The sequence below is a fragment of the Pituophis catenifer genome, unplaced genomic scaffold, assembly GCF_029215685.1.
Source record: "Pituophis catenifer annectens isolate HBS135680 unplaced genomic scaffold, rPitCat1.0.hap2 SCAF_3, whole genome shotgun sequence".
NCBI lineage: Eukaryota > Metazoa > Chordata > Lepidosauria > Squamata > Colubridae > Pituophis > Pituophis catenifer.
In genome coordinates, this window is record NW_027256883.1 from 95,873,958 (window position 1) to 95,887,588 (window position 13,631).

General features: G+C 42.1%; 1 protein-coding gene across 2 annotated transcripts in view; it reads right to left on the reverse strand.

The window, feature by feature from the left end:
- Window positions 1–13,426, reverse strand: part of KIAA0232 (KIAA0232 ortholog) — a 106,910-nt gene extending 93,484 nt beyond the window's left edge. Inside the window, exons 1-2 of one of the 2 annotated variants that reach the window (XM_070940803.1) lie at window positions 13,352–13,426; window positions 12,731–12,855 (exon numbers count right to left, since the gene is read on the reverse strand). The gene's annotated coding sequence lies outside the window, so the exon portion shown is untranslated. The remainder of the gene's footprint in view (window positions 1–12,730; window positions 12,856–13,351) is intronic. The other variant, XM_070940804.1, reaches the window with a different exon arrangement.
- Between the last annotated feature and the right edge of the window lie 205 nt (window positions 13,427–13,631).

Genomic DNA, 13,631 nt, shown 5'->3' on the forward strand with positions numbered 1-13,631 from the left:
GAAAAGCATGCTGTTGAGTCCCAATTCAGGGCTCGCCATACCTGGGGTGGGGACACGGAGCTGCAACCATCGGAGCTGGCAAGTCCAATGGCGAGCAAGGCTGCGGCGGTCGTGGCGGGACACGTCAGGACAGCATCGGCCTGAAGCTCATCAGCAGGCCATCCTCCTGGCTGGGTCTGGCCATGAGCAACACTGGCAGGCAATGGGGTGCGCAGCCGCCAGAAGTCCTGTCGCCGCCGTCGTGTTTTTGTGCCGGCCGCATACCCCATTGCCTACCGGTGCCAGTGCCGCTCACGGCCAGTACTGACCAGGAGGACAGTCTGCTGACATTTTCCACAATTGTTGAGATTTACAATACTGCCACCAAGTGGAAAAAGTTGTCTGACTTTCTCATTACATTTGCAGCAATGTTTTGAAAATGATTGTCTAATTTGTCATTCAAAATTGGTCATATAACACCAATAAAACATACCAATGATCTCTGACAGTGAGAGCAAATCTAATGTTCTCCCATTGAAATTCCTATGGTGGCATCTCTATAATTATTCAGATTCAGATCCACTGAATGAAACAATCTGTGACTTATTCAGATTCTGAGTCACATTTCACTAGTCAGGTATAAGTAAGGCCAGCAAATGTTTCAAGTTATATACCACAAGATTCAATCAAATATCTCATTGTTCCCTTTGTTTCTCCATTTTCTTTAATACCATGCTACATACCATGTTTCCCGGAAAATAAAATTGGGTCTTATATTAATTTTTGCTCCAAAAGATGCATTAGGGATTATTTTCCGTTAGGTCTTATTTTTTGGGGGGGAAACAGTACTAAATGTGTCCATCTGACTGGCTATCTTAACTGGGGCTTATTTTGGGGGTAGGGCTTATACTATGAGCATCCTGAAAAATCATGCTAGGGCTTATTTTCGCGAAAACACGGTATTTGAAGATTCTGTAATCAGTATGGTAAACTAAATCATTATCAAGTAGTTTCAAAGGATTTTATCTTCACTATATTAATACCGTATTTTCCGGCGTATAAGACGACTGGGCGTATAAGACGACCCCCTACTTTTCCTGTTAAAATATAGGGTTTGGGCTATACTCGCCGTATAAGACTACCCCTCTTCCAACGCACACCAAATAAAAATTAAAAAAACATCAACTGGCTCACCCACAATGTAAAAGCAGCTGTGCTAGACCCAAAATGGCCCCTGAAACAAGCAGGAACCTCACACAGCCCCAAAAAGCCCCAAAAAACAACTTTCACGCTTTACACACACACAACACAACACAACACAACACAACACAACTGGCTCATCCACAATGTAAAAGTAGCTGTGCTAGACCCAAAATGGCCCCTGCAACAAGCAGGAACTTCACACAGCCACAAAAAGCCCAAAAACCCAACTTTCACACTTCACACACACAAAATTCCACATACAGCTTTGTGAGATTTTGTGTGTTTGTGTAGTTAGAGTGAAACACTACAGAAACACACTAAATCTCAGAAAGCTACACAAATATTATTTTATTTTATTTTATTTTTATTTTTATATGAAAGCTAAATTTAAAACTTCCTAAACTTTAAATGGCTAGGTCTAAAAAAGAACTAAAAAAAAACCCAATTAACTATTTTTTTTTAAAGATCCCAAAGGGGAAAAAAACTTACGTACCCAATAGAACAGGGGTCTCCAACCTTGGCAACTTTAAGACTTGTAGACTTCAACTCCCACAATTCCTCAGCCAGCTTTGTTTTGCTGGCTGAGGAATTCTGGGAGTTGAAGTCCACAACTCCCTGCCTGCTTGGTTGCAGGCAGGGAGTTGCTTGCTGATGGAATGGATTCAGGCAAGCGAAGCAAGGCAAGCAGCTAAGGCAGTGGTTCTCAACCTTCCTAATGCCGCGACCCTTTAATACAGTTCCTCATGTTGTGGTGACCCCCAACGATAAAGTTATTCCTAAAACCATCAAAAATATGTGTTTTCCGATGGTCTTAGGCCAGGGGTCCCCAACCTTTTGGACCTCAGGGACCACCAACTTCATAATTTTAAATTTCGCAGACCACTAATACGAATCCAGTGCCCCGCTTGCTGAAGCACCTGGACTCCCAGTACGGGATGGGGTCCTTCAGGCACTCTCCATCCTCTCTGTCTCTCTCTCTCTCTGTCTCCCACTCTTTCTCTCTCATTCTCTCTTTCTCTCTCTCTCATTTTCGCTTTCTCTCTCTCTCCCTCTCTTTCTTTCTCTCCCACTCTTTCTCATTCTCTCTTTCTCTCTCCCCCCTCTCTCATTCTCTTTCTCTCTCCCCCTCTCTTTCTCATTCTTTCTTTCCCCCACTCTTTCCCTTTCTCTCCCCTCTTTCTCATTCTTTCTCTCTCTCCCACTCTTTCTCTCTCATTCTCTTTCTCCCCCCTTTCTCTCTTTCTCCCACTCTCTTTCTCTCCCCCCACTCTCTCTCATTCTCTTTCTCTCTGTCCCCCTTTCTCTCCCCCCCACTTTCTCTTTCTCCCTCCCGCTCTTTCTCTTTCTCTCTCTCCCCCTCTTTCTCTCTCTCCCCACTCTCTCCCTCTCATTCTGATTCTCTCATTCTGATTCTCTTTCATTTTCTCTCCCTCTCTTCTCATTCTCTCTCTGATTCTTTGGTTCTCTTTGATTCTGTCTCTTTCTCTGTCTCTCATTCTCTCTCTCTCACTCTCTCTCTCTGATTCTCTCTGTCTCTTTCTCTCATTCTCTTTCATTCTGTCTTTCTCTCTCTTTCATTCTTTGTCTCTTTCTCTCTCTGTCTCATTCTGATTCTCTCTTTCTCTCTCATTCTCTCTCTCTCTCATCTCATGGGCCAGCCAGTGTCTTGGGGCTGAGAGGAAGTCAAGCATCTCCCTGAGAGACTGAGGGCCGGAAGAAGTGTGGGAGCGAAGCACTACTTGAACTTGTGCGGCATGAGCATTCCGCCTTGGTATATTTGTGTCAGGAGTGGCGCAAGGCAGCCTTTGTTTCCTGCTGCCTGGCACTCAGAGTGGTAAATAGCATCTGATCCGGAGAGCTGCTGGATTTTGCTCTCTAATCCGGCTGCCAAATCGGCCCCCTGCAAACTCTCGTCTCTCAAGGAGCGCTCCCTGAAGCGGGGCTGGAAACTTTGGTTGGACTGCTTGAGAGAGGAGAGCTTGCAGGGGGGCGATCTGGTGTCTGCAACGGAGAGCGGCATCCGGCTTTTTCTCTCCGCTGTAAGAGCGCTGTAAGAGCGGCAGCCCTCATCTCCTAATGCTTGGGACTGCAAAATCCAGCTGCTCCCCGGACCAGTCACCATTTACCGCTCCGAGTCCCAAACATTAGGAGATGAGGGCTGCCGCTCTTACAGCGCTCTTATAGCGGAGAGAAAAAGCTGGATGCCGCTCTCCATTGCAGACACCAGATCGCCCCCCTGCAAGCTCTCCTCTCTCAAGCAGTCCAACCAAAGTTTCCAGCCCCGCTTCAGGGAGCGCTCCTTGAGAGACGAGAGTTTGCAGGGGGCCGATTTGGCAGCCGGATTAGAGAGCAAAATCCAGCAGCTCTCCGGATCAGACGCTATTTACCACTCTGAGTCCCAGGCAGCAGGAAACAAAGGCTGCCTTGCGCCACTCCTGACACAAATATACCAAGGCGGAATGCTCATGCCGCACAAGTTCAAGTAGTGCTTCACTCCCACAGCTTCCAGCCATCGCAAACACCACTTCTTCCCGCTTCTGCCGCCCCCTCCCCCACCGCCACAACAGCACCATTCATTCCGGATGGCGAGGGCTGCGCTCGTTTTTCTGTATTGCACCACCATCAAAACCCCTGTGAAAGGGTTGTTTGACCCCCCCAACCACTGAGCTAAGGTAAGCAAGCCAGGAGAATGCGCTGCGCACTCCCACCCTTTGCCTGCGAGCCCGGACGCTGATCCGGACGGCTGCAGAACGAACTGGGCACTGGCTGTCATGTCTTTTCTGCTGTGCGGGGTTCGGCACCTGGGCTCCCGGGGTTTAAGCCTCTGGGCCAGCCCGTGCTGCTCCATGATGTTCGTTTCGGGCTCCTTGGAATTGCTGCTGGGCGCTTCTTCCCGTTGGGGCGATGGTGGGTGGCTGCGAGCCTGGAAGAGGTGGTGAAATGCAGAGCAATACCTCGTGGGGAAGGAGTCCGCCGTGGCTCCCGCAGTCCACTCACCATCGCCCCAACGGGAAGAAGCGCCCAGCAGCAATTCCAAGGAGCCCGAAGCGAACATCCTGGAGCAGCACGGGCCGGCCCAAAGGCTTAAACCCCAGGAGCCCAGGTGCCGAACCCGGCACGGCAGAAAAGACATGACAGCCGGTGCCCAGTTCTTTCTGCAGCCGTCCGGATCGGCGCCAAGCCAGGAAAGTGCGCTGCGCACTCCCACCCTTCGCCTGCGAGCCCGGGCGCCGATCCGCTTGGACTGCGGGAGCCACGGCGGTGCTGGCCGGGCTGGGTCTGGTGCAGTGGGCGGAGATGAAGGAGCAGCCTCGGCGGTAGCAGCAGCAGCAATTACAACGGGAAAAGCTGTGGGGAAAGGAGGACGAGGAAGATCTGGCAAGGCGGTGCGAGCACTTCATGGCTCCTCCGGTGAGCGGATTGGGAGAGCTGCGCGACTGGGGCGGAGACATGCGAAGTCGCATGGGGCTTCTCATAATGGAGACGCAGAGCCAGGTGTGCAAGGCGCTGGCCCAGGTCGACCGCGGCGCCGCTTTCACCGTGGACTGCTGGGAAAGGAAGGAAGGTGATCCGAATTCCGGGGTAGAGTGGGGACGCGTTCCTTTCTCGTGGGCCCCGCACTGCCTGGCACCTCTTGTAGGTTGGAACTAATTCGGAGTACAGCTTCCCCTCAATGTTGCCGGCGCTCCCAAAGTGTCATCGGTCAGCGCCAGCAACTCAGATTCGGGTACCCGGCGTATAAGACGACCCCCGACTTTTGAGATGATTTTCCTGGGTTAAAAAGTCGTCTTATACGCCGGAAAATACGGTAAATAAACCTTGAAATATTGTCGAGAGATCCACTGAAATTTCTTGATTACTACATTATAAAATAAACATTTAATAACATATAAGGGGAAGAGATCTGATTTTTTTTTCTGTATTTGTCCCAGATATTCAATACATTATTATTGCATAATCTCTTATAGAAATATTATGCAGACTGAGAGACCTGGCCTTTCCACACAAATACAACCAAATCATAAAGAGATAGAATCCATTTTGAATTTCATTTTAAGTAGCTAGCATGATAACACAATTTAAAGTTTGGAAGTGCTAATCCGCCTTGCTCATTCAAGCCTTGTAGAATCTTGAATTTAATCACTAGTCTTTTATTGGACCATACATTTTTCATTATTTCTTTACATCATTTTCTTGCTTATATCATTTAATATTCTGCTATCAATGTATATTTAGCAACATTTGAAACATATAATTAATATTGATAAAATGCTTATTTTAGCAGCTACAATTCTTCCCAGCCAAAGAAATGGCTAGGTAGCACAATTTAGTTAAGCAAATGAAAGCTGGCTAGCTTGAAGGAAGGTAGCTAGAATGAATTTTATGACCAAAAAAAGGCAAACTGAACTCCACAGATTCTGCCAACACAAAAGGAACCAATAAGCTGGCTAGATAACATCAAGAGTTGAAGCAAACTGAATCAAAGTCTACAGGCTCCTTGGTGCTGATTTATTTAAAAGGTCCGCTACCCATAATATATTGCAGACTAATTTAAATCTGCCTTACTAGCCTTTCTTTAAAGTGAATAGGTACTCTGGGCAAAAGAGCACTCCAAAAAGCTTGATACCCACATACACTTTTGCTGCACTTGCAACATAAATTAGCTGTTTCAATATTCCCCAAACAGTACTGTATTGTGCTATTCTTTCAGTTTGTAATAGCTTTCCAAAAATGAAAGTCCTATCTTAGAAGCAAAGATTTGTAGACACCGAATCTAATAAAACTAAGTTAAACTGCACCAATTTTTCTCACAACAGAGCATACCAGTCCAAGACAGTTAACTTTCCAGCTGACCCTATTCATGTATCTTACAAAATTTAATGATTTTGTGTTCACTAAGCATTTACAGGACTTTAGCTTACCTACAGACAAGAGAAAGTTTAATGTATAGTGAAGTTTCTTCTTAATACATTAATTGGGGCAAAGGGATGTCTATTTTTAGACTTTTTATATTCCATTAAGTATAAAAAGATGTTATCATGATGATGTACAGAACTTTCATGGTGATATCATTATACATTACACAAATGTCATGGAAATTTAATCTCTTGCCTTGTATTGTGGTCTAGTGAGTCAATATTTCAGCGTTCTCTAATGTTTTAAGTCAGTGGGTCTCAAGCTTCCTAATGCCGCGACCCTTTAATACAGTTCCTCCTCTTGTGGTGACCCCCAACCATAAAATTATTCCTAAGACCATTGAAAATATGTGTTTTCCAATGGTCTTAGGTGACCCTTGTGAAAGGGTTGTTCGACCCCCAAAGGGGTCCCGACCCACAGGTTGAGAACCAGTGTTTTAAGTGATCACTGAACTATATTACTCTTTAGTAATACAGGGTAATATACAATGACATTTTTCATCATTGGAACTAAACAGAGGCACCTGGCAGGTAATTTTTTAAAATCATCCCAGTGCTGTCCTCCTACACCATACATCCTCAAAATCTCCAGATGAAAGGAAATGAAAATGTCAGAATAATTTAAAGGATGCCAAGAACAAGTGGGATATGAGGAAGAAAAAAAACATTTTGCATTAACAGTCCTCTATTCCTTCAAAATAGAATTTGGACATTTAAAAATGCTTTCAAGTAATATATTTCCATAATACATGTTATAATAAGGCAATCATTTTACATACAGTAAAAAAAGAAGATATAGTAACAAAAGAACAGAAAAATGTAAAGTTTTGTAAAATATATTAGGCATTATATACTTCATACTACACTATCTTAATTTTTTTCTTCTAATTTTGTATGATATTGCCAATTTGTGAATAACAAAACTCTTAACAGTTATTTAAAAGATAGTCTGTTGAAATAAGTTTCAATGTATTGAATAACGGTTAGACTTACGTTACAACAATATTTTAAAATTAAATAGAAGAGGTTGCTTTTTAAAAGAAAATTTCAAAAGGGGATAAGTCTAATGTCCAATTAACAAAACCTGAGATATAAAATCCATAAAGCAATAACCTATCTATTAACATTGCCATTGACATAAGCAACTGGATTAGATTTTCATAATTTAAAAGGCTGTGGAAACCCTCTAATTAATTAGTTTTCAAATTGCTATAGGACAGGGCAGTGCTTGAATCTCTAGAGGAAGACAATTTCAATTTCATAGTAATGGGACATCAGGGTCTTGCTTCCACTCATATGAAAAACGTACTGGCATCAGCATACAGAATGAACAAACTGAATGGGTAGCTCCTATCTGAAACATATGGGATGGGATCTGAGCCGTGTAGAATAAAGTAAAATTATTACTTTTTATTATTTTATAACCATACTTCTATTTGTACAGACTAAGGTTGCAACTGTACATTTTCACAGTTCCATCGCTCTGTTGACTCATGCAGTTTGCAACTATTACTGTAAGCTCTTTTTCTCACACGTTTATCAAAATTAGTCCCTGGCTTACAACCATTCATTTAGTGACTGTTATAGTGAAGTTACAGTGACACTGAAAAAAGTGACATGATCATTTTTCACTTATGACTATTGCAGCATCTCCACAGTCATGTGACCAAAGTTCAGATGTTTGGCAAATGGCATATATTCATGATGGTTCCTGTATTATTATTTTTTTTAATTTGATTTATATGCCGCCCTTCTCCGGAGACTCAGGGCGGCTTACAATGCGTTAAGCAATAGCCTTCATACTTTTGTATATTTATACAAAGTCAGCTTATTGCCCCCACAAACTGGGTCCTCATTTTACCTACCTTAGAAAGGATGGAAGGCTGAGTCAACCTTGAGCCTGGGGAGATTCGAACTAGCAGTAATTGCAGGCAGCTGAATAATAACAGGCTATTAGTCTGCTGCGCCACCAGGCTCTTTCTGGGGTCATGTGATCACCTTTTGTGATCTGACAAGCAAAGACAATGGGGACGCCAAATTCACTTAACAACCATGTTACTAACTTAACAGCTGCAGTAATTCACTTAACTGTAGCAAGAAAAGTCATGAAATGGAGCAAAACTCACTTGTCTTGCTTAGCAATGGAAACCTAGCATATTACATGTAATTTTGTGTCATACACAGACACCTCTTCATTCAAGTCATAAATAGAATGGAAGGACTAACATTGACTCTTGTGGCATCCATACATATTATTAGTGTGATTATGGGCTCTCTGAAAACAATCTGAAGTATTTATGAATTCACTTAACTCATGCTAATTAGACTAGTATGTTAATTAGAATATCCTATAATCCTTTATGAAATATTTTGCTGGAATCAAGATATATTATGCCTCCAACAGTCCTGAAATCTATTAAGTTACGATCCAATAATTAGATTGTCAATATGGTAAAACTTGTTTCTGTCAAATTCATGTTAAATATCCTCATTTTTATTCTGCTCACTTTATTGTCTGCTCTAGAATCTACTCTGGTCTGAAGGTCAGATTGTCTATCTCCCTGTGTTTCCCCATCATTACAATTTAATACCTCTCTGAAAAATCTGCAATTTTTGTTTCAGAACTATCACCCATATCTCCCTGGATACTTGCAAAAATATTATTTGTTCCTTCATTTATTTCAATCTACATGCCCCATTAGAGCAATGTTTTTATCTGAAGTCTTTTTTTCAGGGTTTTCATCTTCAGCCACCACAGGATTAAGTTTAAAGTTTTTGTAAACAACCTCAATATTCTTAAGACAAATATATTTTTCCTTTACAAAATACACCTTATTTCTTGCCAACAGGGCTTTCTCTAAATAGCTTTATCCAAAAACTAAATATCCATGACACACTTTGTGGAACTCTTAACATTCACTTACAATGTTCTTCTTTCCCTTTCCATTCTTCTTTCATGGGTCAGGAATACAATGAGAACACAGAGTGACTTTTCAGAATTTTTCAACTTCCTTCCTCTAAGACTATGATGACATAGCTATAGCTGTTTTATTTTTTCCCTTGGTTATAATTCTAAATGATTATTTTCTCCCTTTCTTGCTTTTCTTTTTTTTTTTTTTTTTTCAGACAGTAGCTTTGTCACATATCTACTAGCTGATATGAAAATTCTTCATTCTTGGTTAGGAGCTGGAGATTTGCTATTTTGATTACTTCTCCCATCACCAGAGTAAGTTTGCATTTGCTGAAAATATTTCACGAGTGGAAACATGTTTTACTTCAGCTTTCCTTTATTTTAAAGTGTTAGATAAATCCCAAACAGCCAGGAGGATTTCTGGAATTTGATTTAGGAGAAAGCCAGGTAAAAGGGGAAATCTTATATCTTCTTTTCTCCTTCTCCCCCATCCTTTAAAATATTCCCCTTGATGCTGGCATAATCAGCAAGAAGAGAATTGAGATCTGTATTTACATCCATTGGAGAGGAAAGGATTACAAGAGAGTAAGCAGGGACGCAATAGAGAATATATATCAAAAGGACCCTGCTGATGCTTTTAAAGCAGGTTTAGGAGAAAACAAAAACCTTTACAGGTAGTCCTTGACTTATAACTAATTATTTAAGAACCATTCAAAATTATGGACTTTTAAAAAAACTATTTACAATCTGTCCTCAAAGTTATGACTATTGCCTTCCCTCCCATCAAACTAATTCAGACACTTTGGCAATTGCCCACATTTATAACCAGTTGTAATGTCCCACAATTAAATGATTGTGATTTGCAAAATGTTTTGTTATTTTCTGCCAGAAAATGGCAAAAAAACACTTACTATAGATACTGGATTTGCTTAATCACACAATTTCCTTAATGAGTACGTTGTCTTGCTTTAGAGCCATTGTAAAAATAGTCGTAAAATTGAAGCTGGTCACATAATGCCTTGATTTTACAGCTGCAACAATTTACATCCAAAATTTCAGACTTCATTGTGGTCATAAGATGAAGACTACCTGTAGTGTGAAACTGATTAGAGCTTATCAATTGTAGATAGCAACTGTAAGAATGCTAATCAGCTAATTAAGGTCACAGAGCCCAACTTGTTAACTTGTTCTTAATACTTGAGAGAAAAGCAGCTCTGGAAGAGAGCTTGCTTAAACAATCTCTTCACTAGAGGGGGGGAGGCAGGGGAAGAAAAAAAAAACCCAAGGCACAAGACAACATGTACTATCTGATTGAAATGGTGAAAGTGTGACAGAGCGAGAGAAAGAGGCATATTGTGAAGGTCATAAATGCAGGCAGTGGCTGCAAAGTTACTTTTCATCATCATCATAACTGCAAATGATCATTGTCCAAGGAAGTCACTAAACAAAAACTATTTGTACTGACAGTGGAAAAAAATTGTTAGTCTCCTTTGAACTCAGTTGCCAAACTCCCATTAGCTCTCCTAGTTCACTCATACCATGGAAATATTCACAAATGTGATTTATCTCACTCTAGCCTTTCCCCACATAAAATACCAATCACTGCTAACAAGCAATCACTCAGCTCATATATTATGCTATAACATAAACCATATAAAGAGTGACCAGGTTTATACAATACGCAAACTAAAATATATTAAAATGTATTAATTTAGAAATAAACTATATTATACTTTTCACATTATTTTTGAGTTTTTGTAGTTTTAAAAATTACATTCTTCTAACTAATATGTAAACACATTTTCCAACATTGAATTATTTGAGATAGTAGAATATCCTTATTTATATTGCACCTTTATTTTGTACATCTGAAGTCAGCACCTGGCCTCCTATAACAACAAACCTGCAAGGTGTGTTGGCCTGAGAGAAAACGACAGGCCCAAAGTCACCCAGCCATCTTTATGCATAAGGGAGGACTACAACTCATAAAATGCCTAGTTTCTAATTCAGCACCTTAACCACTATACCAAATTGAGAGCAACCTAAATTGTTATACAATAAAACTGGGGTTATTATGAAAATCCTCTGCCTTCATCTATTGTAAATCACCATTTATAATATTGACTGACAAAAGCAATTCTACCAAACAGAAAGAACATGAACAGTAGTTACTATGGGAGCTACCCTCTGGCATAGCAAAAATAGGAACTGGATAAGTGAATAATGTTGAACCTATTAACTTTGACTCTAATAAAAAAATAGGCATTAAAATATTGGCAGCATTATTAAAGATGCAGAGAATCAATGGTTAGAACTCACTGAAAGACACTTGTGAGAAATACTTTTCCATAACAAAAAAGCAGAACGTGCAGTGCAACTGCAAATCCATTATTCTATGAGAATCACAGTGATTCATGGAATATTATATATTTTAAATATGAATTTTAAGGGGGGGTAGAGGGAGCTCAAACTGTACATTTCAATGCAAGTCCCAGATCAGATTTTCTGATGAGCATTCATCATGTATTCAGACTAATGTTTATATGTTGATAATGAAGGAATAGAAACACTGTAGTTCCAGGGACTAGGTCTGCATGAAACCAAGGAGTTTTACTTTGCTTAATAATCTTCAGGACTGAAAACTAACTACTGATATACAATTTGAGAATAAATTACACAAGCACCTGTTAATTAAGATTGCAACATATATATGTCCTGGTTCAATGGGGGTGGGTGGGTGAAGATGCCGTGTTTTACAACCCACGTACACAATCCACACAAGTATTTCTTAATTGGATGAGTAATTCATTTTAAATAGTTGAAACTCCTCCTTTGAATATTTAAAATATTTATCAAATGCTACCTTTCATTGTCTTATTTTTAATCCAGGATAACATCAAAACTATTTTAACCTCCCAAGATTCAGGAATTGGAAAGTTTGAAGAAAAAGCTTTTTTTCAGAGTAGTCTTTAAACTTGGTTTATTAGGAATTTATATTATACATTTCCATCATATTAAGATTTGTAATACCTTTCAGACAAATAATTGCTTTCAAGTACAGGTATAGTAATACTATGAGCATTTCAACTGCAATTTAGCAAGTAACTCATCAAAATATTGATATGCCACAGATGAATAGGCAGATGTGAGTAGGAAATCTAGTAATATGTTCTTTAGGCTTGGTTCAGATAGTCAGCAATATCTTTATGCGAAAAGCAATGTCATCAACACTAGCATAGGCCACAGTCTTTAATAGGTAACATTCAAGGCTTCCTCATATTCCTGTAGTGATCTACCCTAGCAACTATACAAGAGCAGTTTGTCATTACCATCCTTGGGGATTTATTTTTTTACTTCCCAGCTTAAACCCTACACTTTAGATTTCCTAATGGTCTCCCATCCAAATAGTAACCAGTCTAACACAGCTGAAGTTTTTCAAGATCAACCAAGGTCACCTATCTATTACTGGCAATACATACCTGGAACAAAAACAGTTAAGAATGTTTGGTTCCTACATTCATCTGGCACTATGTAATACCTAAATTATATGCCTATACCATCTTGAATACATTTAGCACAGAAATAGTTAATAAATGCAGTAAATATCAAAGCCAACAAAACTGAATCGCTACTTATTGAGCCTCACGGTGCAACCATACTATTCAGCAAACCCATAGAGTCCAAGCCAGCAAAACCTCCAGCAGTCAAACAAGGTGCGAACCTGCAGCAGCCAAGAAAGGTGCCCACTCAGAAGCAGCGCTTCTCACAGCAAAGTCTTTGGATCTTTTCCACCCTCTTGCAGTTCAGCACCGCAGTGCCGAACCATCCAAGGACGAAGAAACGGATCTGAACAAAACCACAGGGGTATTGTTAAGAAACACGCCGGTTATTTGGGAAACCAAGCTGTTTCGGTAACTGCCTGCCTTCAGGACCGATCTCGCAAAAGGCCGCTGGCCGAAAGATCTTTCACGAAGGCCGTAGTAGCCTCCCATCCCAAGCGGCGCGACCCGAGCGGCAAGCCGCGCCGCGGACTAGCCCGTTTTACTGTCCCTCCTGCGGGAGGCAGGCGGAGGCGGACAGGCCCAGGGAACGCTAGCATTCTTTCCCTGAGGGGGCGCCCCGCTGCCCCTGCGCCGAGCAAGCCGGGCCTCTCGATCACTCGGCGGACAAGGCCGCCAGGCCAAATCAGGATAGGCCTGCCTATCCAGTCCGTTCACGCCTTACAGCGCCACAGGCCTCAGCAGGCCGGACAGGCAGCGGGGCGGGGGGGGGGAAAGGGGAGGGATGCGATGCAGCGCTGTCCGAGAGAGACGGCAGCGGCCTCCCTCAAGGTCGCCCTTACCTGCCGGGGCCTCTGGCGACCCGTCCCAAGTCAGGCGGCGGGACCAAGCCGGAATTCGCCCGAAGAGGCGTTACGTAAACCGGCACCGGCCCCGCCGAGGGGAGGAACGAAAAGGCGGGTCTCCCTCGCTGGCCACTGCGCAAGCGGTTTGCTATCCCCTGGCTCCGCCCAGTTCCTTCCGCCCGGCCTCCGCGGGGCGGAGGGGGCTGTGTGTGCTGTGGCGCCTCTGTCGTCGGATCCTGACGCGGAAGGGCGGGGGGAGGGGGCCTTCTCGGCGTCA